Source organism: Prionailurus viverrinus, chromosome D3, assembly GCF_022837055.1.
Source record: "Prionailurus viverrinus isolate Anna chromosome D3, UM_Priviv_1.0, whole genome shotgun sequence".
NCBI classification, from domain to species: Eukaryota; Metazoa; Chordata; class Mammalia; order Carnivora; family Felidae; genus Prionailurus; species Prionailurus viverrinus.
The window spans coordinates 17686723-17714066 of NC_062572.1; the positions used below are offsets into that span (position 1 = coordinate 17686723).

The 27344-nt window shown below is 54.9% G+C and overlaps 1 protein-coding gene and 1 long non-coding RNA gene across 9 annotated transcripts in view; one reads left to right on the top strand and one right to left on the bottom strand.

Annotated features, from left to right (window-relative positions):
- CMKLR1 (chemerin chemokine-like receptor 1) overlaps positions 1-25209 on the bottom strand; it is a 47283-nt gene extending 22074 nt beyond the window's left edge. Inside the window, exons 1-2 of one of the 8 annotated variants that reach the window (XM_047828345.1) lie at positions 24902-25209; positions 24591-24645 (exon numbers count right to left, since the gene is read on the bottom strand). The gene's annotated coding sequence lies outside the window, so the exon portion shown is untranslated. Of the gene's footprint in view, positions 1-575; positions 771-12467; positions 12569-24362; positions 24551-24590; positions 24646-24901 lie in introns of those variants that run through there. The other 7 variants (XM_047828349.1, XM_047828348.1, XM_047828353.1 and 4 more) reach the window with 7 other exon arrangements.
- LOC125149421 (uncharacterized) lies at positions 933-11178 on the top strand. Its single transcript, XR_007145910.1, has 3 exons — positions 933-1136; positions 9855-10201; positions 11104-11178. It is a non-coding gene; the product is annotated as an uncharacterized LOC125149421 (long non-coding RNA).
- Positions 25210-27344: the final 2135 nt, after the last annotated feature.

The following is a 27344-nucleotide window of genomic DNA, read 5'->3' on the forward strand; positions in this document are numbered from 1 at the left end:
TCTGTCCCATCACGGTGCGTCCAAGCCCCCGAGGGACTGATGGCCCTTCCACTGCAGGGCTGTGATGAGCCTTCGAGCCTCAGACTTGCCTCGTGTCTCACTAGCAAGCTTCTCCAGGGTGACTCAGAAGCCCTCACCTGTCTCTGGGTCTCTGGGTTCTGCCCTCGGCAGAGAGGGACAGAAAGTGAGAGGCTGGGGTGACGACATTAACCCCCACTTCTCAGGTGCCAACCTCTACTTAGAACAAGCCATCAACAAGGCAGGCTTTTCATTCCCATTTTGCAGAAGTGGAAACTGAGGCTCAAAGAAGCAAGACCACTAGCCCCAGAGCCCCACAGCTAGGAAGGGGCAGACATGGGATTCGAGCTTGGGCTGCTCTGACACAGGAGCCGCATCTTCAGTCTCGGTGACTGTCCCTGGCGTCCTGTGACTTGCCTGCTGGAGGTCCCTCTGGGCACAGAGCACTGTGTTCTTCTGCCCGCTGACCCCAACTGTGCCCGGGGCTGGCAGGGTCACAGCGTCCCACATATCCACCGCCCCACCTCCGAGAGCCCTCAGTGACCTGACTCACCCACCTCAGATGGCACAGTTGCCACTCGCTGGGCTCCTGGGCAGGCAGGTGGACCCCGGAGAGATCCGGGAGCCCTGAGCCGCACAGCTGCACCCTGCCAGGCTGCCAGCCCGGGGCACGGGGGCCTTGGGGGCCCCTTGGAACCTCCTGGCCCCAGCCCAGGCGGCTGACAAAAGGGCTGGCCACTGCTGTTAGCAACCAGGATGGTGGAGTAGGAGACCCCACCCTGTTCCCAGGCGCGGGGGGAGGAAGAACGGGCTGCCCTCCCCCTCAACCCTGTCACTGCGCGGTCACCTTTCCCAAGGCAGAGCTCCAGCCTTGCCCTACGGAAGGGTCCTGCTGGGAAAACTACCCCTCCACCCTCGACGGAAAAAACAGCTGGTTGAAGCCCAGAGGAAATTCCAGAATCTTAAAAGCCGTTGCTGGAGAGGCTTCAGGCTCGAGGGGACTGCCGCCCTCACGTTACAGGAAAAAGAAAGTAACTCAGCGCCCCGAGAGCTTAAGCCTCACCCGGCAGACGCGGAGCCAGATCCCAGGGCCAGGGAGCAACGTCCTCATCCGCAAGGTGGGTCGGTGTAAAGACCCACCTCGGGATCCCCAATGCAGGGAGACCAGTCATCCAGCTTGGGGGTATCCCGTGAGGCGGGGCTTCCAGAACGTTCCAGGCAAAGCAGGATGGGCTGGTCAGCCTCTGTAGGTGAAGATCCTGACTCCGACAGACGTGCCCCTGGGCTGTTATGTTTACAGACAGCTATTTCTGGAGGGCGACAATATTGAGGTTGCATTCCGGCTCGGCCACCGGAAGCTGTGGCCTTCATTCGATGAATGTGACAAAGCTCGGTGGTGTGCCAGGCGCCCGGCTAGGTGTGGGGATGCCACAGACAGCGAAGCGTGCAAAGACTCATGTCTGGTGGCGCTTACCTCGTGGGCGGGTGGCGGGGGCGGGGGGTGGGGGGGAGACAGGCAGAAGACAGCATCACACGGGCACCATCAAGGGGTGCCCTTCGCCAGCCAGATCGCCTGGCCTTGAAACAGGGGGAGCCCACGCCCGGACCCTCCAGTCAACGCTCCGGAAAAAGAACCAGAAATAAACTCTCCCTGGGTTCTGCCATGTTCCAGAACAGGTCACTCCTCTTTCTCCTCCCCACCTCCACCGGCGGAACTTCGAGAAAGACCCACGGGGCCGTTAGAAAGCTCTTCCTTTCTGGACTCAACTGGACTCCGAGCGACCTGACACGGTCACCTGGAGCCCGGTTCAGCCCCCCGGAGTCACACAGGGTCAGCCGGCCACCTCCTGCCCCGGACGAGGGCCGCCGACTTCCTCACTCTCACGTTGGTCAGCCCTTCCTCTGCATCGTTCTTAACCTCGCGCCTTCCAGCCCCCCCCCCCCCCACCCGCTGGGACCCTTGTGTCTCCAAGCAGAAGGAGGAGGGCTACAGGATGCTTTGGCTTGCGGGTTTGTCTGTTTGTTTGCTCACACTTTGGCGTGGTCCAGAAGGGATGGGGTGGGGTGGGGGGTGGGTGGGGGAGAAAAGTCTCCCAAGAGGCTCACGTGTACAGGGGAACATAAATTAAAAATGAGAGCGAAAGGAGGAAGGGAACGTGGGTGGAGACAGAAAGCGGAGCCAGGGCTGAGGAGAAAAATGCAGACGATAAGGAATGTCCTAAATACGGAGCTTGGGTCGGCCACCCAGGGGACGCCCAGACTCCTAATCTCGGAAAGGGAAGCCGGCTCCGGCCGTCGCGTGCCCCTGGCGAAAAACAAACCCAGCCGGCGGGGAACGGTGAGCCCTCCTGGGGCCGGGGAGCAAGAAGGACTCTCTCCAGCGGTCTGGGCAGAAAGGACGAGGTGTGATGGGGAGATCGGTGTCCTCGTGGACCCGCAGCCTCGAGGTCTGCGTGTTTTTGGACGGGCATCCGTCAAAGGCTCGCTGCCTCGGGACGGGCGCCCTCCCTAAAGCCGGCGGCCCCCGCGCCAGGGTGCTGTTTGGCAAGAGCCACTTTGCCCCGCCGTGCCCGGGAAGGAGTGGCTAGACGTTCAGGCCGACGTATTGCTGGCTTAATCGGAAGACGTTTCTAGGATGTTTGGGAGTCTGGACTGCGCGGCCTTCAAGGCCTTCTCGCTGATCGTGTTTCCCTGACGTCCCGACGTTGTTAGCTAGGGCAAGGGGGGACGCCATGCTCTGCGGCAAATGCTAGAACCCAGTCGTGCGGTCTCCCAGCTGGAGGCCAGCCCAGGGTGTGGTTACGCCGGCTCCCCGATGCTCGCTCGCCTGTTACCACGTTCAGGATGCTGATAAAGACACTCACGACCCCTGCATGGTGACCCTACACCTCGGCCTGTGCCTCGGATCTCAACACGCCCCTTTCAGTTTGGACAATAAATCATACGGTTTTCCTATTGACAAATCACCCCCTCCTCCGCCCCAGAGGGAGGGAAGCCAGAAGCTCCTGAGTGCTGGCCTTGCCCGCCCACGTATGCTGGGGCCCGTGCTGAGCACTCGTCTGGGTCATTACATTCCCATGATCCCCATTTGGCAGACGAAGAAACTGAGGTCCAGAGAGGCTGTGGCTACTCTTTGAAAAGGTCCATGCCAGGGGCGCCTGGGTGGCTCGGTCGGTTAAGCAACTGACCACGGCTCAGGTTCGTGGGTTCGAGCCCCACGTCGGGCTCTGTGCTGATGGCTCGGAGCCTGGAGCCTGCTTCGGGGTCTGTGTCTCCCTCCCTCTCTCTGCCCCTCCCCTGTTCATGCTCTCTCTCTCTCTCTCTCTCTTTCTCAAAAATAAACATTAAAAAAAAAAGAAAGAAAAAAAAAGGAAGTACTAAGAATTTCAAGACCACTAACGGCAGAGCGTTAAGCCAAGCTCAGGCCCTACTGAGCCCCATGTGGCTGACCCGCCCCTCCACTCTCGGGGAGATTTGGGAGAAGAGTCTTCTCCACTGCAGGCCCAGCAGGGCAGGGGTTTGGTGGGGTGGGGGTGGGGGTAATCTCAGTGGGGAGGAGGGAGCAGGGGACGCAGCAGACACCCAAGGAGTTGCACGGAGGGAAGGGCGGCCAAGCAAACCCCAAGGGAAGAGGACATAGAGGGAAAAGGACATGGAGGAACAGAGAGGAGGGGAGGAGGGGGAGACAGAGAATGACCGAGAAGGTAACAGAAGCCTCTAAACTGTGAGGGCGGGGGAAGAAGGACTGTAAGGCAGAGCAAATACAGAGATTCAGAGTCAGACACACAGAAGGGGAAAAGGTTGAAAGCAACCTTTCTGCCTGACTCCTGAGAAAGTCCATGAAGTCCTGACGGGCCCACCCCAGAGTGGGCCAAGGAGGGGACCCCACGAATGGCCATCCTTCCGGGGGGTGGTCCACAGCAGCCTGGGAAGTAGAGGGCACGTGGGTGTTTTCTGGCGTATTTGGGTACATGTTTAGGAGCGTTAATAAGGCAGCCTTGGGGTATTTCCAAACTCTCCAAAGACCAGAGAGCCACAGGGCAAGGTGTGAGCCTTGGCTCTGGGATGGAAATGTGAGGGGCCTCGGCTTTGGGATGGAAGGCTGGAGCCACATAGCAACACGCTGATCAAAATATGCAGTGACAGCTCATCAATGTCTGGTTAATTTTAACAGGTTGGGATGAGCACTGGGTGTTGTATGGAAACCAATTTGACAATTATATATGTATAATTTATTGTCAAATATACATATTGACATATATATGATAATATATATGACTATATATATAATTTATTGTCATATATATATATGTATGTGTATATATATATATATAATCTCAACAGGAAGCCGTGTCTGGGGAGGTCCTGGCAGAGAAAGCACCGGCTAAAAGCCCTATAAGATTGTTTTCTTGACCGAGCATATGGCTGTTCAGTTATATCCTCTAGAAGGTCTCTCTGCTCATTGGCTATGAGGGTCAAGGAGAGCCCACAAGGACACATTTTTTTCCTACAAACATTTCACCAAGTTTGTTCTCTTGGAAAGAGACAAACAAGTCAACTGGCTTGACCACCCGTGTCCACAGGGGGCCAAGGGCACCAGGAACACATCCCAGCATCCAGAATGAAATGGACACTGCAGGGAAGGGCGGGCCCTGCATCAGACACAATTAGGACCCTCTCAGGCTAGGTTCAAAGTAGGCCAGAAGGAACCCTCTCCTTGTGACACTGAGGAAGCTGGAGTCAGGCAAAGCTCGGTTTAAAACCCTAAGTGTGTTCATGTGATGGTCAAAGGGATCATGATGGTAAAAGTCACAAGGATTACAGTTTAAATAATACTTTATAATAACCACTAGCCTAATGGGCAACTGTGCGTGATTGTCACTTGGCTTTTGTAACTTAAATTTTTGACTGCGCAACACAACTCCATCCAATTGGTGATATTCAAAACCATCTAAAATTATTTAAAAGTTAGAATGCGAATCCAGGGCACCTGGCTGGCTCAGTCAGTGGAGCATGTGACTCCTGATCTCGGGGTCATGAGTTTGAGCCCCCTGTTGGGTACAGAGATTACTTAAAAAGAAAATCTTGGGAAAAAAAAAAGAAGGCAAATCCTCATTCCTACCCTGTCACCATCCACCCAGTCCCCCCTGGACCTATCAACGGCTTTTATTTGTTTCTCCTATCCCCTTCCAGTTCCTTTAAGCAAATATGCATGTGTATTCTAATTTCTCTCCCATTTTGCACGAAAGGCAGTATATTCCACACACTATTTTTGCAAGTTGTCTATCCTAGCGATACGCCTTGGAGATCATTTCACATCAGTATAGTGTCTATCCTTTTTGATGGCTGCATAGTACTCCATTGTTGGTCTTGCCATCATTTACCGAACCAGTCTCCTGGATTTGAGCACTTGACTTGTTTCCAGTCTCTTTACTACTACGATTCATTATTGTATATGTGTTACAGAGTATTGCAATCAATCGTGTGTGTATCATTTGCTACTTATTCCCAAAACTGTCTGGGGCTCTCAAGCCCTTCCTCAGTGTCACAAGGAGAGCAAACAACTTTTCAGCCATCCCTTTGCACTGGCTATGCTGTGTTTTAGTTCATCACGAAAATGCTTCAGAGCTACTTGGACTGTTAGTCCCCAGAGAGCCCAAGCCATGTCTGTGGTATGAGAACTCTTGGTTTTTCTCCTAACTGTCCAGCTGTTCCAACTTCTGGTCCTTCATTTCCATGTTTATCAGAGGGAGGGAGAAACCATCCACAGGGCCGCTGTGGGGATCAGGGATCAGGAATATATTTTGCAGATGTATGAAACTATCTGCAGCGTGAGGGAGACAGATTTGTGCCCGAGGCCCCCCTGCCAACCCCAAAGGATAGATCTGGTTTCCCAGAAAAGAAGCCAGTCAAGCTGGAGGAGGCAGGCTCCTCAGAGAACAGGGTAGTGATGGGCCAGCTGGCACGTTTCTGCTGCTATCCCCAATCTCAGAGGCTGGAGCCTGAGCTTGTGAAGAGTCGTGTTCTAGAACTGGCTGGGCAGCCATGAGCGGCCCCAAGCCACCATCAACTTAAAGTTGTTTTCTGCTTCTGTTCCGTTTTAAAATAAAACTGGGATCGCATTCCTGGCGGGTGGAGAGACCTCTCCCCTCTGTGGACTGGCCCTAGCCTTCCTGCCCCCTCAGGAAAGAATCCAAAGTAATTTTCCACCCATTGCTCGTGAAGAACAAATCCTGGCAGGCAACATGGCACCCGCCCCACTCCCAGGCGGGAGTCCTCGTCTCCCCCTACGGGGCTCTCATTTCTTCCTAACTCGCCTCCCAGAGGAAGGGCCCCAGGTGGCTCACAGAGGGGCCTTTGTCTCCCCCTTCCTTGCCTTCTCACCCTTCTGACAAGAACCCTGGCAATGTCTCCACTGGTGCAGGTTTCCAAGAGCCCCCGCAGTGTGGAACCACCAGCTGGCCATGGGAACCGTCACCGTCAGCCCTCAGGACCCTTCCCCTCGCTCACTTTGTTCCAGCCTCCCAACAGCCCTGATTACCACCCCCGTCTCCCAGTTGCGGCAACAGAAGCCCAGAGGGGTCAAGCGACCTGCCCAAGGCCACACAGCTACCGAATGGAGGAGTGAGGACTTGAACCCAAACCCGTGGTCAGCACCTCAGCGTGACGGGAGCAGGCTCTGGAGCCAGAACATCTGAGCTCAGATGCCGGCTCCGCTACCTACTACCTAGGTCGCTTAAATATCGCGTGCCTCAGTTTCCCTCTGCGAAATGGAGCAGTAAGAGTGCATACCAGATACAGTCGGTACTAGAGTTAGATGAGAGGAGTACGTTATTGAAGTCGATTACGATTCTTAGGCTATTTTGAATTATATTGCCCCAGACACGAATGTGGGACAGTCATGAGGGAGTGGGATCACGCAACAAACAAAAAACTCCTCTCGGAGCTTCTTTCACACTAGGGTAGAAACATCTGACGACAGATCACACATTTCTCATTCATACATTCAATAAGCCTTACTGAGCACACACGATCCGCCAGGTACCAGCCAAGAGCTGGGAATACAAAGATGTAGTTCCCACTCCGGAGAAACCCCAAGCCAGGGGGTGGGAGGCGGGGGGGGGTGCAGATAATGAGTAAACTCACAACACAGCAAGCCCCGTGTGCCGGGAGAACACACAGGCACGGTACCCACGCCAGTTACAAGTGAGAGTTAGCCCAGGCACAGCAGACGCCAAGGCTCAGAGGCATGAGACCTTGGCACGTTCGGGCCAGGTGGCTGGAGTAGAATGTCAACGGATTAAGTTCGGATTTAAAGCTTTGACGGTGTAAACGCAGGCACTGTGTGCAGCAGGGGCAGAGCTTTAGCAAGAACGTGTGTCACCCTAAAATCCCAGAAGGAGCCCCTTTTAGGGAACAAACCCTGTGCCTCTCTCTCTCTGAGCCCTGGGACTTAACATCACACCTAGTCTGCAGTGCTTTCTCCTGAGTTCCACCAAGAACCCCAACCCTCTCCAAGGATCTGAGACTCAGAACGAAATGTTCCGGGCCTCAAGGGTCTACAACTCCTTCAGCTTCCCAGTTTAGGAGAAACCAGAGTGCCAGGCTACTTCCCGGGACCCTCGCTACTTGCCTGCTTAACCAGGGCAAAGCCCTCTCCTTCCTACTTTATCCTCCCCCTGCTTTTCCTTCCTTGGCCAGGATCACAGACGCTTAACCCACTGTGGCTTTCCTCCAGCCTGCTCCCATCCTCCAAGCTGAAATGAGCTCATTCCTCAGGCCACGCCCCTACCCACGCTAGCTCCATCTACCTTCCCCTGCCCCAACCCAGGACACCCTCCCTGCTCAAAGCATTCATTCATCCATCTGTTCTTTATTATTATTATTTACTTGAGAGAGAGAGAGCATGTGTGAGTGGGAAAAGGGAGGGGGGGGAGAGAGAGAGAGAGAGAGAGAGAGAGAGAGAGGAAGAGAGAGAATCTTAAGCAGGCTCCACACTCAGCACTGGACACAACATGGGGCTCGATCCCATGACCCTGGGATCATGACCTGAGCCGAAATCAAGGCGACACTCAACCCACTGAGCCGCTCAGGTGCCCCTCGTTCACCCATTCTATAACAGGACTAGAAGCTGGGCCCTGGAGGCTTTAGCACAGTCATAGCCAAAGAAACACAGTCCGACAGCCAAAAGCACCTAAAAATGACTCAAATTTTTTACTGGCGTCTCTCAAAGAAAAACAAAGAGTACTGTGGTGGGTGTTGGGTGTCCAGCTCAGATCCCCTTTACTAGCTGAGGGCACCCATCCCACCGCTGCAGAGAATACTAGGTGCCCACGGCTCACAGCTGGCCCCTTCTCCTGGGAATTGCCCTCGGCTCAGCAGGGGCTGCCTCCCTCCAACTGACGGGGGTGCAACTCAGGCTCCACCCCATGGGATCAGGCTAAGAAAAGTCTCCACCTGAGACCACATCCTTGCTGGGTTCCCGCCCTGCTCTGTCCTTGAACGTAAATTTAAGAGTGTGCCAAGCAGTTTACTGATCAAGATAAATAATACTTTAGTTCCATATTTTCACATAGCGAAATTAGGGACGCCTGGGTGGCTCAGTTGTCTAAGCATCTGACTCTCGATTTCTGCTCAGGTCACGATCTCCTGGTTTGTGGGACTGATCCCCGCGTCGGGCTCTGTGCTGACACCGCAGAGCCTGCTTTGGACTCTCTGTCCCCCTCCCCTCTCTCTGCCCCTCTCCTGCTCAAATGCACGTGCGTTCTCTCTTTGTCTCTCTCTCAAAATAGATAAACTTAAAAAAAAATTAAACTAAAGCATAAGATACAAGATGAGCAAAATATCAACATTTTAAACGAAGATGGAATCCAGCTCTAAACTTGCGTGACCCTACCTCGCTCGCCTCGCCCTAATCCCAACCCTGTCCGACAGCACATCCTCAAAACCTCACATTCACCCAAATCCTTGCCTCAGGCTCTGCTCTGGGGAAACCCGACCAAAGACAGATATCCAACTCAGAACCCAGCTCGCTCGCTCTCTCTCTCTCTCTCTCCCCACTGCCCTGACTCTGAGTCATGTGCTGAACACTCACATGGAAACCATTTCACCCCGTTGCCCAAAATGGGCAACTACTCCGTGCCAGGTACATTCCCGGCTCTGCGGTCCGGCTCTGGCTCTAGCTGCCGGAACCCTCACCTCCATGCCCAGGGCCCAGGCTCTCGGTTCTTTCCAATCATGTGACCTCAGCCACTCCTACGCCTACCTGGCTTGTCCCTGAGCTCAAAGGAGCCCAAGAGACCGCGTTAGTTCAGTGAACTCCAAACTTTGGGGTTTCGTGAGCCAGTTACATCTCCCGAACAGTTGTGAGACTGCCTTAGAGAACCCACCTTTCCGTGTTCGCCAAGTGAGGGTACCGCAAAATTAAAATTGTCCTTTACCACCCCCGCCGTTTCGGAAAAGAGACGGTATTTAATGCCAACAAAAATCGGTGGGACAAAGACTGATCTTCCTCAGCTGAAAACATCTCACTTTCTGAAAAAACTCATTCTCTTGTCTGCATTCTCTCTCTCTCTCTCTCTCTCTGTTTGGTAAAAACTTCACCACATACGGGTTCCAGTGAGCTGGGGTTGTCAATCCCCCTGTTCGACGTCAGGGGAAACTGAGACCCGAAGAGCAGCTCTGTCTTTCCCGCCCAAACCCCGGTCCTCGAATGTTCCCCTGAGGACGACAGGGATGAATGAGGTGCCAGGCGAGTGGGAGACATGGCTTCCGGTCACACCTGCTCCCAACCTTCTGAGAACCTACACCAATCTCTTTCCCTCTCTGAGCCACAGGCGCGTGGATCCTCCAGGCGACCATGGACTTGGAAGGCGCCCTCTGGTCCTGCAGAGAAGAGGCAGGGCAGAGGCCCCACCTGAGCTCCTGAGCCAGGGCGGCCAGACACACGGGATTGGACACCGGCCTTCTTCCTCTGACATCATGTTTGGGCCTCAGTTGCCTCTTCTGGAAACGAGTTCTCAGATCCTTGGCAGCCCACGGTTGGCTCACAGACAGCGGCGCAGGCGCTGAGGGTTGGACGCTCGGCAGAAGCCAAACCACCTGGGGCAAGAGGCTGGCCAAGTGCCTCAGACGAGAGGCACACAGACTGTTTCCTTCCAGAGAGACCCAGCCCAGACCAGAGGTCCGTGACTCCAGCCGGGGAACCCTAAAATTTGTGTCTTTGTGCAGAACCTTCCCTGTCCCCAGTAGAAGGGTTCTTGAGGCCCCAGGCGCCATCCGGGCCCTTGGTGGTTCTTCTCTCTGGAAGGCGACCGTCATCAGAGGCGACGCCGTGGAAGGAAGTGGGTCTCAGTTGTCCGGGAAACTGCCCCAGCTGTCTAGCCACAAATACAACAGGGGAGACAGGAACAGGGCTCACCCAAGTGGCATCTTTGCAAGCGTTGTGGCGAAAGCTGTCTGGGTTCAAACTCTGGCTCTGCTGCTTACCAGCTGTGTGACCTTGAGCATGTCACTTAACCTCTCTGTGCCTATATTCTCACACAATATAGAGATGGGCGGGGCAGGGGGGAGGGGAAGACTCAACTGTCCGTGAGCATCCCCCTCAAACCTGACGATCCATGCGTTTTCTACCCCAAATGTCGCTGAATGAGCCACAGAGACAGGAAACCAGAACACAGATGAAGGTCCTTTCCCTGGAGCTGACCCAAGGTTTTCTGAGGGCCACAAGTTTTGTCTTTAAAGGCAGGGGCATATTATGGTGCTGAATGCAAAATTCCCATGCTTTTTCTTTTTTAAATAAAGCGGATGCCCTCAAAATAATCTTGTGTTTTAAAAATAAGCACCTACCCTCAAAATAACTCTAGTGAGGGTTCGGTTTGCCCTAAGGGAAGGAGGGGGGCTTCAGGCGATGCTCCAGATCCCGGTCCCCAGAGTATGAGGGTGTGGGGTGTGGGCCTCTACTGGTCATCCCCTCACGAACATGCACTGAGTGCCCGCGCTGTGCAGGGTGCAGGGGGGCTGGGTGCCCAGGGTACGTTTGCTGGACAACTGAGGCTCACTTCTTTTCATGGCATCTCCTCTCAGCCAGCTCCCGGGGAGCGGAAGCCACGGAGAAGCCAGCCGGCCCCTGGAGCTTCGAGGACCCTCCCTTTCCTCAAGGTCAGTTCTTGCTTCTGCCCAGAGATGTTCCACTCAACTTCTGGAAGTATTTAGAACACTGGCTGCAGAAAAATGGAGAGAGGAGGAGGGAGGAGGAAGGGGGAGGAGGGAGGGCGAGGAGGGGTGAAGTGGTCACAGGGCAGGGAGGTACACTGAGAAGACAGGGGCCAGCCAGCCTTTGACCCAGCTTCTCACAGTGGCCTTGCTCTGCGCCCTACATCTGGGGGTGGAGCCCAGAACCCCACGAATGCTGGCGCCCCGTTGGGAACTTGAGCATACAGAGATGCCCCCAGGTTCTCCATAAGACATCAAGGGGAGAAACCAGCTGGCCACCCACCCCCCCGGGGGAACCAGACGATGCCCGGGGAGGCCTTTTGGATGGTTCCAGAAACTTACCACTGACCTGAAGCCAGGAGTTCGTTGTTGTTGTTGTTTTTTTAAGTTTATTTATTTATTTTGGAGAGAGAGAATGAGCCAGAGAAGGGCAGAGAGAAGAAGAGAGAGAGAAAATCCGAAGCAGGCTCAAGACCGTCCGTGCGGAGCCCAACGCGGGGCTCGAACTCCCGAACCCGTGAGGTCACGACCTGGGCCGAAACCAAGAACTTGATGCTCAACCGGCTGAGCCGCCCGGGTGTCCCATGGAGCTCTTCCGACCTCACCCCTACACCCTCTCCACCACCCTCGCCGCGCACCCCGAGTTTTCAAGAACATGACCGTAAACAAGGTGAAACTACGCCCCCAAGACCCCTCCCCCCACCACGGCGAGAAAGCAGAAAAGGGCAGAGCGTCGTACGAATCCACCCCGTCGCTAGGGACACGGATCGGACTGCCAGGGGCAAACGCTTGGCAATTACTGCTCCCTGGGCCCCAGGGCCACACGCACTCCATGCGCGGACCCCCAAATTCCGGCTTCTTGCCTTCAAACAGCTGATGGTGGCAAATACCAAACAAACAAACAAACAAGATATAAAACGAAATAAAACGTGTCCTCCCCTACATTTATCTCCTTCCACCCCCAAAAGCCCGTGAGGCAATGCCATTCTGGCCCCCCCCCTCGTACAGATAAGGAAACCAAGGCCACGGAGCCAGGAAGTCAAGGAATGGGAAACCACGCAGCTGGATTGCAGAAGCGGCGACATTCATGCCATCCTGCCTCTCCAAACACACCCTGACCAGACGTGCCTCTCCCCACAGCGGCCCAGTGGCACAGCCCCGGGCCTCTCGCAGCGCCCCCTCCAGTGCCCACGCGAGGAAGGAAGAAGGGCCCCTGAGTGAGAAGACAGCGTTACCAGTTCGGCAAAGGGTGACAGGGACACCTGTCCTCGTCCAGGGCCCAGGACATGGCCGTGGTAAGCACCTCTGTCCTCTGTGGGAAAGTGGCAGGCCGGTGGGCGGGCAGTGTAGACACGGGGTGTGCCAAGATTGCAACACTCGTCCCCAAGGCCTCCGGGGCCTGCCCTGTTTCTCCGAGCTCTGCTGGAGTGCAGCCTCGTCACATTAAAAAAAAAAAAAAAAAAAAAAAAGTCAACCCAATTCGGGCCACTCCGTCTACAAGAAACAAGAGGAGCAGAGAGGCGCTGGTTGAGGTGTGAGGGAATTGGAAATACAAATTTCTAAGGAGTTGACTCAGTAACTTCCTGCCCTCAGGTCTTTATAGCAGGACCGGGCCACGGCTCGCTCGCCTCTGGGGAAACCCCTGGCCCCAAGTCTCCCCTGACCTTGTGTCCACGGTGCCCGAACGTCCGCCGGCACAGACATTCTCTGCTGACTCTGGCCATCGTGTTCGCAAGCCCCCACTCCCGTAAGCTGTCAGCAGCTACCAACACCTCAGTGTGAACGAGTTGATTGCTTTGGTTTTCAGCGGGACGTCTGGGTGAGAACAGGCTTCTGGCCGAATGGGGCATTTGATTTAAAAAAAAAAACAAAAACGATACAGGAGATAGCCCTGATTGGAATAGGGAGGGTCTGTGGCAGAGGTAAAGCAGAAAGGTCTAGAAATCACAAAAGAGGAGGATGTGTAGACTCTGGACAAAGGGGCCAGGAAAATAGGAATAGCCCTTGTGGTTTACGGTCAAGTGTACAGGCAGGTACGGGAGGAGGTATCAGGAGCCTGTCTCCCTTTGTCAGCAGCTGTGTGACCTTAGGCAGTCGACCAACCTCTCTGAGCCTCATCCTGGACAGGAAAGTATGGCTGTAAACAGGCTAGGGGGCTGGAGCAGAAGGGGTAATTCAAGAATTTAGTCTCATTTCAAAAAGCATTTACCAGGGACCTCCAGGCACCCATCTTGTTTTAAAAGCCCAGAAGTCTGAGGCACGCCCCCTTGACAGGGACCCACGCAGTGCAGGGCCCAGGGCCAGGCCCTTTACATGGATTATCTCATTTAATCTTCACCCTGCAACGCAGGGCTGATCCTGTTATCACTTTCATTGACAAACGGGGAACCCGAGGCGGAGAGAGAGCAGCCAACCGGGACGCTGTGCAAGAGAGCACCCCGCTGGTCGCCAGGGGATTCAGGATTTGAACCCAGGTCCGTCTCACCCCAGACTCCAAATCATTTCCCTGTGTGCCCCATCACAGGGCCCCCCCAAAGGGCAAAGGGTGCATTTCAAAGGCAGAGAGGGAGGCCGGCTAGAAAAGACCTGGTAAATTACAGAAGGAAGGAGCTGGCGAGCACACACCCTCTCTCTGGGCCTCAGTCTCCTTGGCTGTAAAATGGGACCCTTTGCCCTAGCTCCACACCAGAGAAACGACGAACCTGTGGCCCCGGAAGACAACCTTAAAGCAGGACAGGGCAGAAGCCCAGCAGGGACTCAGCAAACGGAAGCTCCCTGTCCTCTGTGGGCAGTGGAAACAACACACAAAGCTCTTAGGAGGAGGAACTGTGGGTGATGTTGGCTTCCTGCGAAATGCGAGACGCCAGAGCAGGGAGAGGGCCGAGAATGCGGAGGGAACAGAACGCCAGGAATCGGTGACGGGGAGGTGAGCGGCATCGCCCAGCCAGGCTCCGGGGAGCCGCCCTGCCCTGCCCTGGGGCCTGCTCCTGAGTCCCGATTCCCTTCACGTCTGAGGTTTTTCGTGGCGGGGGAGGGAGAGGCCAGAAAAAGAAAGGCCCATTGAGGCCAAACAGGCCCCGCGCCCCCCAGGAGAAGAGAGGCTGGTGATTCAAGGTCCCCACCCCGTCCTGCCATGTTTTGGGGCCAAGGCAGGGAATGGAGGGAAAGGCTTGGGGTGCAGCGTGACCCTGGGAACGGCACACTTGGCCTTTCTTGGCCCCTCCTGGCTCAGGACCTCCGGCCCCCACAGTTCCGCACCGCTGGAGCCAGGCCCCCTCACGCAGAGGCCACGGTGGTTTTCAGCCCCACCTCCGAGCCACACAGGATCTCACGGAAGCCACATAACACCCCTGTGGGCCTCATCTTACAGGGGAGGAAACTGAGGCACAGAGCGGTCAAGTGAACTTTTCCGGGGTTCACAGCCAGCGTTTCAAAACAGGTCTGGGAGCTGGCGGATCTTCGGCTCCTACCCGCCGGGTGGCCGTTCCTCTTACTCAAGGGACGCCCTTTTTCTTCGTGACCCAAATCCCTGCCAGTCGAAGAGGCCCCTTGCGAGTCAAGTCTGCCGTAAAAGAGACTGCAGACGGCCTGCCCTCCCTGAAGGCTCTGTCTTGATGCCCGTCGGCTCTGTGTCCCCAGCCGCTGGGAAGCCAGTGGGCCCTCGGGTGCCAGGCCCGGCTCGGTCTGGCTCCAAAGGGCAGTGGCAAGGTCTCCCCGCAGGAAAGGAGCCCAGGCCGACCGCAGGTGCCATCCTAAATCAGCCTTCTTTAGCCCTGGAGGAAACATCTCGTTTCTCCCAAGCTCCGTGTCCTCGTCTGGCAGCAAGGCCCTGGGCATGGGAGGAGACGGGACCCCGTCATCCAGTTAAGAAAGCCACCAATGCAAAGCAACGCTGAGCTGGTTCGTGGACCAGACAGGCCAGGAGACAGAGCCACAAACCGACACGCCCTCTGCCAAGTTAGAAGTTCAAACTCAATTAGTTTGGGGCTGCCCGGAATTTTCAATTGTGCAAATGTCTGAGCTTCAGCTCGATGGGAGTTCGGAGACATGGGCCTCAGGACAACAGGATGCTGCAACGGGGCAGCGCTGGACCACCCAGAAAATTGCGTGGGATCTTCAAGACCCCGCAGAGCGTCCAGACTCCCTCCGGCCACTCCCTCCCTGCTCCCACCCACCACACCACACACCCCTGGCTCGTCCAGCCTCCGGATCTCTGCTTGTGCTGCTCTCCCCACCTGAAGGATCTTTTATTTCCGGCCAACTCCTGCTCCAGCCAACTGGAGGCCTCCTCCAAAGCCAATCATCCTTGGCACCAGCTCAAATCCGCACTTCCTTCTCAAGGCGCCGTTTCCTGACTTCCCCTATTAAAGCCATCCCCAGCCAAGCTCTTTGCCCCCCGAGGTACTTTGCACACTGAGTGTAGCGGGCAGACATTAATCTGAGTGTATTTAGCCAATACGCTCTCGGGGCTCCCGGGCGGTCCGGCCGGTTAAGCGCCCGACTCTTGATTTCGGCTCAGGTCAGGATCTCAGGGTTCGTGAGACCGAGCCCCATGTCGATCTCTGCCCTGACAGCACAGAGCCTGCTTGGGATACTCTCGCCCTCTCTCTGCCCTCCCCCTGCTCTCTCTCTCTCTCTCTCTCAAAATAAAGTTTCAACAAAACAAAAGAAAAATGCACTCTCAGTCAAATGGCCGGGGCTCACCTACTTTACTGAGTGGACGATGGACGGAAACGCCATGGGTGATTGTGACCCGGGAGCAGTTGGCACCGTGCGCCCTGCCATTAAAGCCGAAATCTGGCCACACGGACACCACTCTGCATACATGCCTGTCTTCCCGCTTGACAGGGAGCCCCCGGAGGGCAGGGCCTGTCTCTCCCTGTATCCCATGCTCCTGGCACACGGTAGGCGTTCAGTAAATGCTGGTGGGGTGCGTGGAGGCTGTATCCTGGCTCTCTGGCTCCCTTCACGGGGGTCCCTCTCCCTTTCTAAAGCTTATTTCCCAGCCGCCAAGTGAAAGCGTGGACTAACTCACTCAGGCCACGGTCTGAACGTTCGTTTGCCCTCCACCCCCACCCACCCCACCCACCCCAATACATACGTCATGTCCTAACCCCCAGTTTGATAGTATTAGGAGGTGGGGTCTCTGGGAGATGATGCGGGGGATTAGTGCTCTTATGAAAGAGACCCCAGAGAGCTCCCTTGCCCCTTCCATGGTGCAAAGACACAGCAAGGACGGCAGTGTGCAGCCCAGAAGAGGGCCCCCACTAGAACGTGACCGTGCTGGCACCCCGATCCGGGACTTCCAGACTCCAGAACCGCCAACGGTGAGTTTCTCTGTTTAGGAGCCACCCAGTCTCTGGCATTCTGCGATTGCAGCCCCAACAAACTAAGACCTCAGGAATGACAAATGACCATCTCAGATGACCATTGTCATCCGTTGAATTTTAAGGTCAAATCCGGTTGACAGATTGTCATCGGGGATGGGCTCTACCATCACCCTCCCCCCCCCCAACACACACACACACACACACACACGCACACACACACACATCAAGAGGTGGCCTCTACTGCTTTTCCCTTTGAGTCTGGGCTGGGCCGGTGACACACCGCGATCGACGGAATGCGGCAGAAGCGATGCTGCGCCAACCCCAGGCCTACGTCTTCAGAGGCCCAGCAGCCTTGGCTTTCACTGTCCCAGAGCCCTGAGGCCCCAAGTAGAGAAGTCCAGACAGGCTGAGACAGCGGGGAGAGACAGCCCGAGTCCCAGCAGGATGTGGGGCCATCTTAAGCGGCCCCACCCGGGTCAAGCTCCCAGCTGCGCGTAGCCCATGAGTGACCCAACTTTGCTCCACGTGACTTCCACGTGGACCATCGCTGCAGAACTCTGCCGAGCTACAGAACTGAACAAATACGTCATTTCAAGCCACCGCATTTTGGAGAGGTTTGGACCACAGAGTTAAATAACTGAAGCATTTGGGTTTGGCTAGAGGGAAAGGCATGATTGGGTTCGTGTCTGCCATGGCTCGTGAGTGAGGACTGTGGAACTCCGTCCCTGGACTAGACAACGTCGAGATCAATGTCAATTCAATCCAATGTCAATTCAAGATTTTTCCTGGGCCTACTAATGTCCATCAACTGATGAACGATGAAGAAGATGTGGTTTACACACACAATGGAACACTACGTGGCAATGAGGAAGAATGAAATCCTGCCATTTGCAACAACGTGGATGGAACTGGAGGGTGTTATGCTGAGTGAAATAAGTCAGTCAGAGAAAGACAAATCATGTTTCCACTCATATGTGGGACTTGAGAAACTTAACAGAAGACCATGGGGGAGGGGAGGGGAAAAAGTAGTTTCAAATAGAGAGGGAGGCAAACCCATAAGAGACTCTTCAATACAGAGAACAAACTGAGGGTTGAATGGGGAGGGCAGGGCAGGGGAGAGGGGAAAATGGGTGATGGGCATTGAGGAGGTCACTTGCTGGGATGAGCACTGGGTGTTGTATATAAATAATGAATCACGGGAATCTACCCCCAAAACCAAGAGCATACTGTATACACTGTAGGTTAGCTAACGTGACAATAAATCATTTAAAAAAAAAAAAGATTTTTCTTGGGCCTGCTGGACATGAACATTCCACATTGAGAGGGGATTAATCTATCAGACCTGAACCCCACTAGGACTAAACAAATCAGATGATCCCTCTTAAGATGTTTAAACAGGCGACCCAGAGAGGGTCGGGCAGTCCTCAGCAGAGCCAGAAGCAGAAAGAGAAGCTCAGGAAGAGACGGTATTGTTGGAAACTGAGACACATGGGGAGAACAGCAGAACAGGAAGTTGCAAGGTCTTGCAGCTGAGGGGACGAGACAGCCCCTCCCTTGAGCCACCTCAGATCCTGAGAACCTTCTAGTTGAACACCAGCCTGGCTGGGCATCTGGAGCAGGACCCCGCAGGTTGGCACACACACATTCCCAACCATGAGCCGCCTTTCTTCAAGGGCACACACAGCCCACGAGCAAGGCTCGGCCCTTCTCCCCAGCATGGGGCAGAAACAGAAGAGTTCTCGTGTCTAGAAATCACTAGGGTCTGACATAGAGGCCCAACCACCAGGAGGATTGCTGGTTCATGGTGAGCCCAGAGACACAGATCAGCGTTCGAGATATCCCTCACCGTGACGGGCAGAATAATGCTACCCCCGCCACACCAAAGATGCCCATGTCCGATCTCCCAGAACCTGAGAGTATGTTACCTGACATGGAGAAAGGGGCTTTGCCCATGGGACTGAGTCAAGGGTCATGAGATGGGGGAGATTTATCCAGGGTCCTCGCGCAGGTCCTTCAAACTGAAAGAGGGAGACAGGAAAATCGGAGCGATATGATGTGAGAAGGACTCGACCCGCTGCTGCTGGCTTTGGAGAAGGAGAAAGGGACCATGAAGCCACCAGTGTGAACAGCCTCTGGACTCTGGAAAAAGACAAGGGGCTGCATTCTCCCCTGGAGCCTCTGAACGGACCACAGGTCCGCCAACACCTCGCTTTTAGCACAGTGAAACCTGTTGTTGACCTTCCGAACCGGAAGGTTAACACGTGTGTTACTAGGCCACTAGGTTCGTGGCGGTTGTTACAGCAGCAACGAGAGACTCATACGCTGGTTATTTGAGCTCTTCCTCTCAGACTCAAGAATTCACAGATGCTGATGACCCTTCAAGCAAATTCGGATAACCAGGGATGGGTGCATTCTGAATGGGCCCCTGCCCTTGAACACCACCCCTGATCATCTTCTGAGCACTGCAGACACACTCTCCACCCTCTGAGACAGGGGGACACGGAGACTCGACAGGGGTGGACTTAGCTGAGCTCGCCCAGGTGGCTGGTGCCAGACCGAGCTCTCTTGTCTCCTGGCCCCCGACTCTCAGAAGGAAAACGTAGGAGTCATTGGGTCTTGCACCAACAGCCCTACCCAGCCGTCTCCTTACACAAGAGCTTCCCCCAGGGCTGGGATCAGAGGACCCGAGTTGTGAACCTCAAGAAAGCAGAACCGATTCCCACAGGCTGCCTACGTTGCAGCTGACCCCCCTGCTGAGTCAGCTGCTGGTACTTCCAAGTTTACAGAGCGTCCGTGGTGGATGGAACGAGGCCTGAGCTCCCCCCCACCCCCCACCCGAGCCCGGGACTTCTCCACGGGGCGAGGCATGAAACCGGGAGACGGGCCCACATGATCTTTTCCAGCCCGGGGACCCAAGATCGCACGGCACCAGACTCCCACGTCAACCCAGACACGCGAGGGCAAACTCCAATGCCCACCTTCCGGAGGATAAAAGTAGAAATGTCTTCCCTGAGCTGACCGTGCACCGTACTGTGCCTTATGTATATGAACCCATTTTATCCCCTGCCAAGGCCGTGGAGGAGGCGCGAAGAGGGTGCCCGCTTTACGGATGGGGATGCTGAGGTGACAGGAGGCTGGGGGGCAGAGATGGTATCTGAACTCTAGAGCCACGGGCTGTGTGACCATGTTACTCCATCAACTGATGCCAACCAGATATTCTGTCTTCCTGTGACAGCACCGTGTAGAATTACTACCCAGCAGGGCAAGAAATCCTATTTCCTCTATCACGTTGTGCCCATCACTACAAGACGGTGCCAGACACACAGCAGGTGCTAAAAAAAGTTTGTTGGGGGAACAAATAAAAGAACGTGTTACGAGCTTGCCTCCCCTCCCCCAAGGGCCTTAAGCACAGAGTCTGGGTCTAATCCCATTCTATGGCTGCCACCTCTCCCTAGGCTGATTCACGCGGGAAATTGTTCCCAAGCACCCACTATGTGCCTGGCCCAATCGAGGCCTCAGTGTCACCCGCACAGCCTCAGTCTGTGTCCTCACACGCTACCCCCTTCCCTTTTCTCTGGTCGGTCGGTGGCTGTGACATTTAGTGACGCCGGGCTTTCCAGGCCAGGACACCCACCCGGCTGCCTCATGACCAGCAAGCTCGGACCATTCTAGGGATACGGACAATGACTTCTGTACTCCCACTTCCTGATGCCCAGACCCGGGGGAACACAGCCCGAGGAAAGCCTCTGCCCGAACGACACGCACGCATGCACGCACACGCACGCATACGTGCTCGCACGCGCATGCATCCAGCGTGCGCCGCGACCCTAGGACGGGAGTAGGGTTTTCTCAGTTCAAATCCCAGCCGACGCGTGTGACCTTGGGCAAGACCCTTTACCTCTCTGATCTTCTCGTTCTTCGTCTATAAAACGGGGACGATTATGGTGAAGCCTTTCCAGGTAGGGCTGTGAGGGGGATGCAGGGAGATACTGGATCTGAAAGCCTTTGGCTCAGTGAAGGGTGCTGTGCTCAGGACAACTGGCCTTCTCGTTTGCTTTCTCCAGAAGGGAGAGAGAATCGCTGTCGCCTGAGTCCCAGGGAAACCCGCCTTTACTGGGCCGGAATGTGGGGATTTACTCAGCATATCTGATGGGGATTATCTTGAGGGCAGGAAAGTATTTGTGGAGCAACATCACCGTGTTGCCGCCATGGGAGTGAGAATTTAGACTTAAAATCAGAGGGTGGAAGAGACCCCAGAGGTCACCATATTTGGTGCAGAGACAACTAGCTGTCCGCAAAAATCCACTACCCCCCCCCCCCCCCCCGCACAGCATACAGCTGACATCGGGAAAGAGTCGCCTTGCCAAGAGCTCTATATTCCAGCCTCCTTTGCAACTAGATCGGCCACATGACTAGTCCTCTCGTGTGGCAGCAGACACTGAAGAAGTAAACGTGCTACGTCCATGCTTTCTTCCATCTGTGGTGATGTCCAAGGGGACCGTAGGGACGTGCACGGAAGAGGGCCGCCCCCGTGCAGAAGCACCTGCCTCATAGTAAACGTCTGTTCTGTTTGAGCCATTACACGTGCTTGCGTCTATGTATTCCAGCAGCTACTACCCCGACGGGTGCAACGCTCAACCTCCTTGATCACAAATGAGACGATTATGGCCAGAGGGTGAGAGTACCTTGTCTTAAGCCCACGTGGCAAATCCCACAATGTTCAAGAGCGTTGGTCTCTTAGTTTGGAGGAGATTTGCCGGCTTCAACCCGCCCCACCAAGCTCTAAGAGTGAGTTTCGGCGAGTCCCCCACTTCTGTTTCGGCTAGCCTAACACGTCTGTTATCTGTTTTCAGATTGCAGTCCTCCGTGCATTTTCATTGGAGGGAGAGAGTTCGGTGGCTTAAAATAATTCCAAAGCCCACACCCTGGGTGATTGCTAGCCCGCTCTGACTTTCCTCGGCGCTACAAAATAGTTTCACTTCTTCTGCGCCATGCCTCCTGGCCTCAACAGCTGACGCAGGACATGAAAACACACAAAAGTACACAGATATTTGCTTAGAAAGGGAAAAACATGAACCTCAGTGTCTGCGATCAACAACCCAGAAACCTGGACAAAAGGCAAAAAAGAAAAGTTCACACACTCTAGCTCGGGGGCCCTCAAGTTTTGGGAGGCGTCAGAATCATCTGGGGGGGTGGAGGCTGGTGCAAGGAAGAACCCCCCTCCCCACCTCACCCTCAGAGATTCCAACTCGAAAAACCGGAGCGTCAGGAAATCCTCATGATTATTCTGCAGGAATAATATTATTCTTCTGATGCCAACATTCCCACGATGGTACTTTGAGAAGCCCCGAGTCTGCTTTGCGGCCCTGAAACCGGCGGTAATTCCTGGCGGTAAGAACCACGCTCGCGCAGTGTAGCTCAAAGAGAGCGACATGGGCTTTTAGTATTTTTGTACTCGGACGGGAACCTGAGCATCGCTAATCCGCTGGTAAAGACACCAGTACCCATTTCTGTTCGGCTCAGATGGGTGTCAAAGGTCTAGACGTCACGGTGGCCTAGAAGTGATAACAGAACCATAGCTGATGTTTACAGAGCACCTTGGGACACAACCAGCCGTCTGCTAAGTGCTCCACGTGTGTGATCTCGTTTCATCTTTGTAATATTCCCATTTCACAGACGAGGAAACGAGGCGCATACAGGGAACTTGTTCCACGTCGCTCAGCCGGCAGGGGGCAGACCAGGCTCGAACTCACCCAAAAGAACCAGCTCCACAGCCACGACGTGCTGGTGCCTCTCATGGAGGTCTCCCGCTGGAACCCCTCTCTAGGCCTCAGTTTCCTAATCTGTAGAATGGGCACGTTCATAATATCTTTGTCACACGGCCACGGTGAGGATTCAAGAAAATCACGGGAGTGGGGCGCCTGGGTGGCTCAGTCAGTTGAGCATCGGACTCTTGATTTCGGCTCAGGTCATAATCTCACAGTTTCGTGGGTTTGAGCCCCGTGTCGGGCTCTGTGCTGACAGTGAGGAGACTGCTTGGGATTCTCAATCTCTCTCTCTCTCTCTCTCTCTCTCTCTGCCCCTCCCCCACTCACACACTATCTCTGTCTCTCAAAATAAATAAACATTAAAAAATACTAAAAAAAAAAAAGAAAGAAAAAGAAAAGGAGAAGAAAGAAAATCATGGCAGTAAAGTGGTTTGCAAACCGAGAGGAGTTAGTTAAGTAAACACCGAAGGGATGAGCCTTTGACTCTCCCAATCCCATTTTATAGATGGTAAAACCGAGGCCTGGTCACTTTATTTATTCAGTGAACATTTACTGAGCATCTACCGTGCACTAGGGCTGGTGCAGAGGACTGAGGGTACAGAGAGAAAAGTACCCCGAGTCTGGCCTCAAGGAGCCCCCAGGTTAGCAGGGGAGACAGAGGAAGCTGGGCCCTGAGAGAGGAACCTCTCCGAAGGGGTCAAGCCAGAGAGAGGAGTGACTTTGCCAAAGTCGAGTTCACCTAGTCCCCGAAGTTGTGGCAGAGAAGGTTCCCAGGTACCAAGAGAGAACTCTACCCACAGGCTTCTTGTGCTTGGCACCCCACCACCTAAGCACCCCTGGTGACAGGTAAGCCTTCTTTTATGGAGAAAGTGCCAGGTGGCCCTCCTCCCAACCCCAGAGGGCTGGATTAGCCGATCACATTCACCTCAGCAAATGAGGCATCTGGACGAGCCTCTCCTTTGAGTGAGTGTGGAGGAAGTGGGAGAGACAGCAAGAACCGCAGGTAAGATCGGTCTTCAAAAGGAGGTAGGGGCCGCCGAGTAGGAAGTTGGGGGCCAGACCTCTTGATGGAAAAAAGAAGACAGACCCGACGCCCGGCTGGCCACTTCCTCGCTGGCCTATCTGAACCACAGGCCGGTCTGAGGGATCAGACTTACATCAAACAGCAGTTCCGTGATTATAACGTGTGGTTTGTCATTGCGCCCGAAGCTAGCCTTTAGAGCGAACTCACGTGAACGGTAGCACACTGGGGCACCTGGGTGGCTCGGTCGGGTTAAGGGTCCCGCTCTCGATCTCGGCCCAGGTCACGATCTCACGGTTCGTGAGTTCGATCCCCCACGTCAGGCTCTGTGCTGACAGTGCAGAACCTGCGTGGGATTCTCTCTCTCCCTCTCTGTCTGTCTCTTTCTCTGCCTCTCTTCCACTCATGCCCTCTCTCTCTCTCTCAAAAGAAATAAGTGAAGCTTAGAAAATAAATACGTAAATGGTAGCACCACCCATGGGCTAGTCTGGAAGCAGAGGGGGGCGTGGGGCATGTTCCACAGCACGGCCAAAGGGTCCGTATCCTTCGTATACGAAGAACTCTCAAATACCAACAAAAGGGAAGCGTGCCAGCAGGAAACAAGTGGGAGCACACCATCATAAAAAGTGAACAGTGAGACTGTCAGGAATAATCGGCCTCGCTAGGGCAAAGTAAGGGGGAAGGCGGCCAGATAGAATTCTCACCAGAAGCCTCACAAACCTCAAAACCCGGCAGACTCGGCGATTTTGCCTTTGAGAAAAGTATCCACAGGACCCACACCCAAAGGTGTCGCGCAGGAGTGGCCCTCGCAGCCCTGTTTGTGAGGACAGAAAAAGAGGAGGAGGAAGAAAGAAGAAAGAAGCAACCACTGCGAGGAATGGTCACATAAAGCCCGAGACACGTTTTCCGTGCCGTCCTCGGGAGGCGCACTGAAGGACTGTGGTGGGAAGCTCACAGTCCGGGGTCAAGGACGAGGTAGGTTACCCCACGAGACGTCGGGTGTATACTTACCTGCGTCTGCTACATCGTAGGCGCTCGACAAACAGCAGAGGTAAATTAGTGAGCGAGCGAGGGTGTGAGTGATAGAACCACCGAGAAGGCCACCCCTGGGTGAGGCCCTCCTCCTGAGTCTATACCAAGAGTCCAGCCCGGGCGCGAGGGAGGAGAGCCGTGCAGACGCTCGTTCGGTTCCGATCTCTGTCCCTCCCCCCCCCCCCCCCCCCGCCAGCGCCGGCTTACCGTCTCTGCAGCCCTGAGCCAGTGGCTTGCCCTCTCTGAGCCTCGGTGTCTTCACCTGGAAAACAAAGACACCTGTCAAATGGAAGCTCCCGCCGCAGCGTGGCCTTGCCGTGAGCGTTAGCAGAGTCAGGAAGGAGAGACACTGACCCCGCTATGTTTCACAACGAGCGCGCGTGAAAACCTGAAAATCATCACAGGACTGTTTGCATTTTGACAAAAGTGAAATTTCACGCCGAGCCACGGGCCTCCTCTCTCTCCTAGGAGCCCCCTTTCCTGAGCCCTCCAGAGGATGTCAAAGCCAAGCGTGATACCTTGTGGCTGGTCTCCGGCCAGGTCCTCCCAAGGGTCCCCCTGGACTTCGGGGCACTGAACGCTGGGCAGGGGACCCGTGTTGCCGGACTTCTTTCTCTCAGTCACCTCGTTCTCTGGCTGTGGCTGTCAGCCCAGAAAGCCGTCCGTCCGTTCGTTCAAGATCTCCTGGAACCCTCCCCCCGCCCAGATCACAGCCTCCTCTGGAACCCCCTCATCCCTCAGGAGGCCCTCCGGGAGACCTCATTCAGTCCCCAGCTCCTGGCTGGCTCCCTCTCGCTGGGGCTGCTGTCCTGAATGGGACAGAGCTCTGCCAGAGAAACAGCTGGAGGGAGGAGAGAGGAGAGGGAGGGGCAGGAAACTGGGCTGGCCGAGGGCGGGGGCGGCCAGCTGCGGGGAGCGGGGACCGGGGACCGCCAGGGGAGGCTGCCCCTGCCTGCCAGCAGGGGACCGGGCTTGTGGGTGGTGGCTGGTGGCGAGGCCTGCTGGGGACGACCCGCTGCCGGGAGTGGTGCCCACCATCCGAGCACAAACCAGGAGCATATGGAAGCCCCAGGCAGCCCGGCTGCTCCCTACAAAGGGCCTCGGAGCTGAGCTGCCTGCCGGATGCCCTACCGCGCTGGGCCACCACCTCCCTCCGCCCACCGGGATGCCCTTCCTGGCCTGAGCTGAGGCTTGATGACCTTCAACAACCTTTTTCCTTTCTTTCCTTTTTTTTTTTTTTTTTTTTTTTTTTGGGAAATGAAAGCAGCAATGAGGTTTGGTTTTGTTTTTTTTTAAGTATCAAATGAACACAGGTTAAAATGTTTTCTGTTCAGTTTTAGCAAATGTTACAGGGCCAGCAAAAATCTTCCACGTGGTTGGCATAGGCATCGATGGGCCGTTTCTGGAGAGCCGTCTGCCCGAGATGCAGCAGAACTTTTGTCACTAAGTTCCGAGCCTGCGTTGTTTGAATGTACATCCTGCTCGGGGGCGCCTGGGTGATCTCAGGTCATGATCTCACGGCCCCACGTTGGGCTCTCTGCTGTCAGCGCCGGCCCCGCTTCAGATCCTCCGTCCCCCTCCCTCTGCCGCTCCCCTGCTCACGCTCTCTCTCAAAAATGAATAAACACTGGGGCGCCTGGGTGGCGCAGTCAGTTAAGCGTCCGACTTCAGCCAGGTCACGATCTCGCAGTCCGTGAGTTCGAGCCCCGCGTCAGGCTCTGGGCTGATGGCTCAGAGCCTGGAGCCTGTTTCCGATTCTGTGTCTCCCTCTCTCTCTGCCCCTCCCCCGTTCATGCTCTGTCTCTCTCTGTCCCAAAAATAAATAAACATTGAAAAAAAAAATTTAAAATAAAAAAAATGAATAAACACTAATAAATAAATAAATAAGCGTAAATCCTGCTTTCATCCCCAAACCCTGCTCCCCAGAGATAAATATCACTACCATTTTGGTATGAACACACACATATACATTCTATATATAAATGTCAAATGGCTCGGTCACATTCCGTGTACCATAGCGTAACCTGCTTTTTCATTCCCTGATAGGTGTGTGAGTGTGTGTGTGTGTGTGTGTGTGGACATCTTACCCTGTTTCAATAGCTGTTCATTGTTTTGATCAATTGATGCACTGGCTCCTTTCATCAATACTTTCTTGGTGATTGGTCAGGTCATTTCCAACTGGTTGACTATAATAAATACACCAATCACACTTGTCCAATTGTCTTCTTGAGCCGAATTCCTGCGAACACACTTATTATTCAGAGGGTCTCCTGGTCCCTTTTCAGGTCTCGGCTTGGGGACCAGCTTCCCAGAAGCCTTCCCTGCCCCTGGGGGGACTGCTCTCAGCCCCCTGGGCTCCCTTTCTATCCACAGTGGCGTCTGTTGCCCTTTCCTGTTAGGGGGTCTCTCTCCCTTACACTGGAAACTCATTTGGGGGAGGAACTACATTTTTGTCCCCTGCTCTGTCCCCAGAGCTAAGTGCCTGACTCCTTGTCTGCATCATTAGCAGAATAAACAAGATGAGCAGACAACCAGGCAGCGTGCTAGTCTCTGGCTACTTAATTCTCGGGACAACCCTGCCAAGTAGGTACTGTTCCTGCCCTCCTCCTAACCATGAGGAAACTGGGACACAGAAAGGTTAGGTCACTTGCCCTAGGCCACACAGCGGATAGGTGGGAGAGCTGGGAACCCAACCAGACTGGCTCCACAGCCCGGACTCCTGGCCCCAGACTGAAGAGCTAACAGAAGTGGCCACTTTGGGCCCTGTGTCAGGTGCTTTCTCTGGAGCAAGGCACGCAAACTTCCAGCAACGCGTGTGACATCTCACGTTACAGGTGAGAATGCCGGGGCCCCGGGGAGGAGTTATTCCGCTAAGAGCACCCAGATGGGGCCGACGGAGGCCTGCTCGAACCCAGATCTGTGTGATCCCATAGCTAAGGCTACCAAAAATAACTTGTGTAG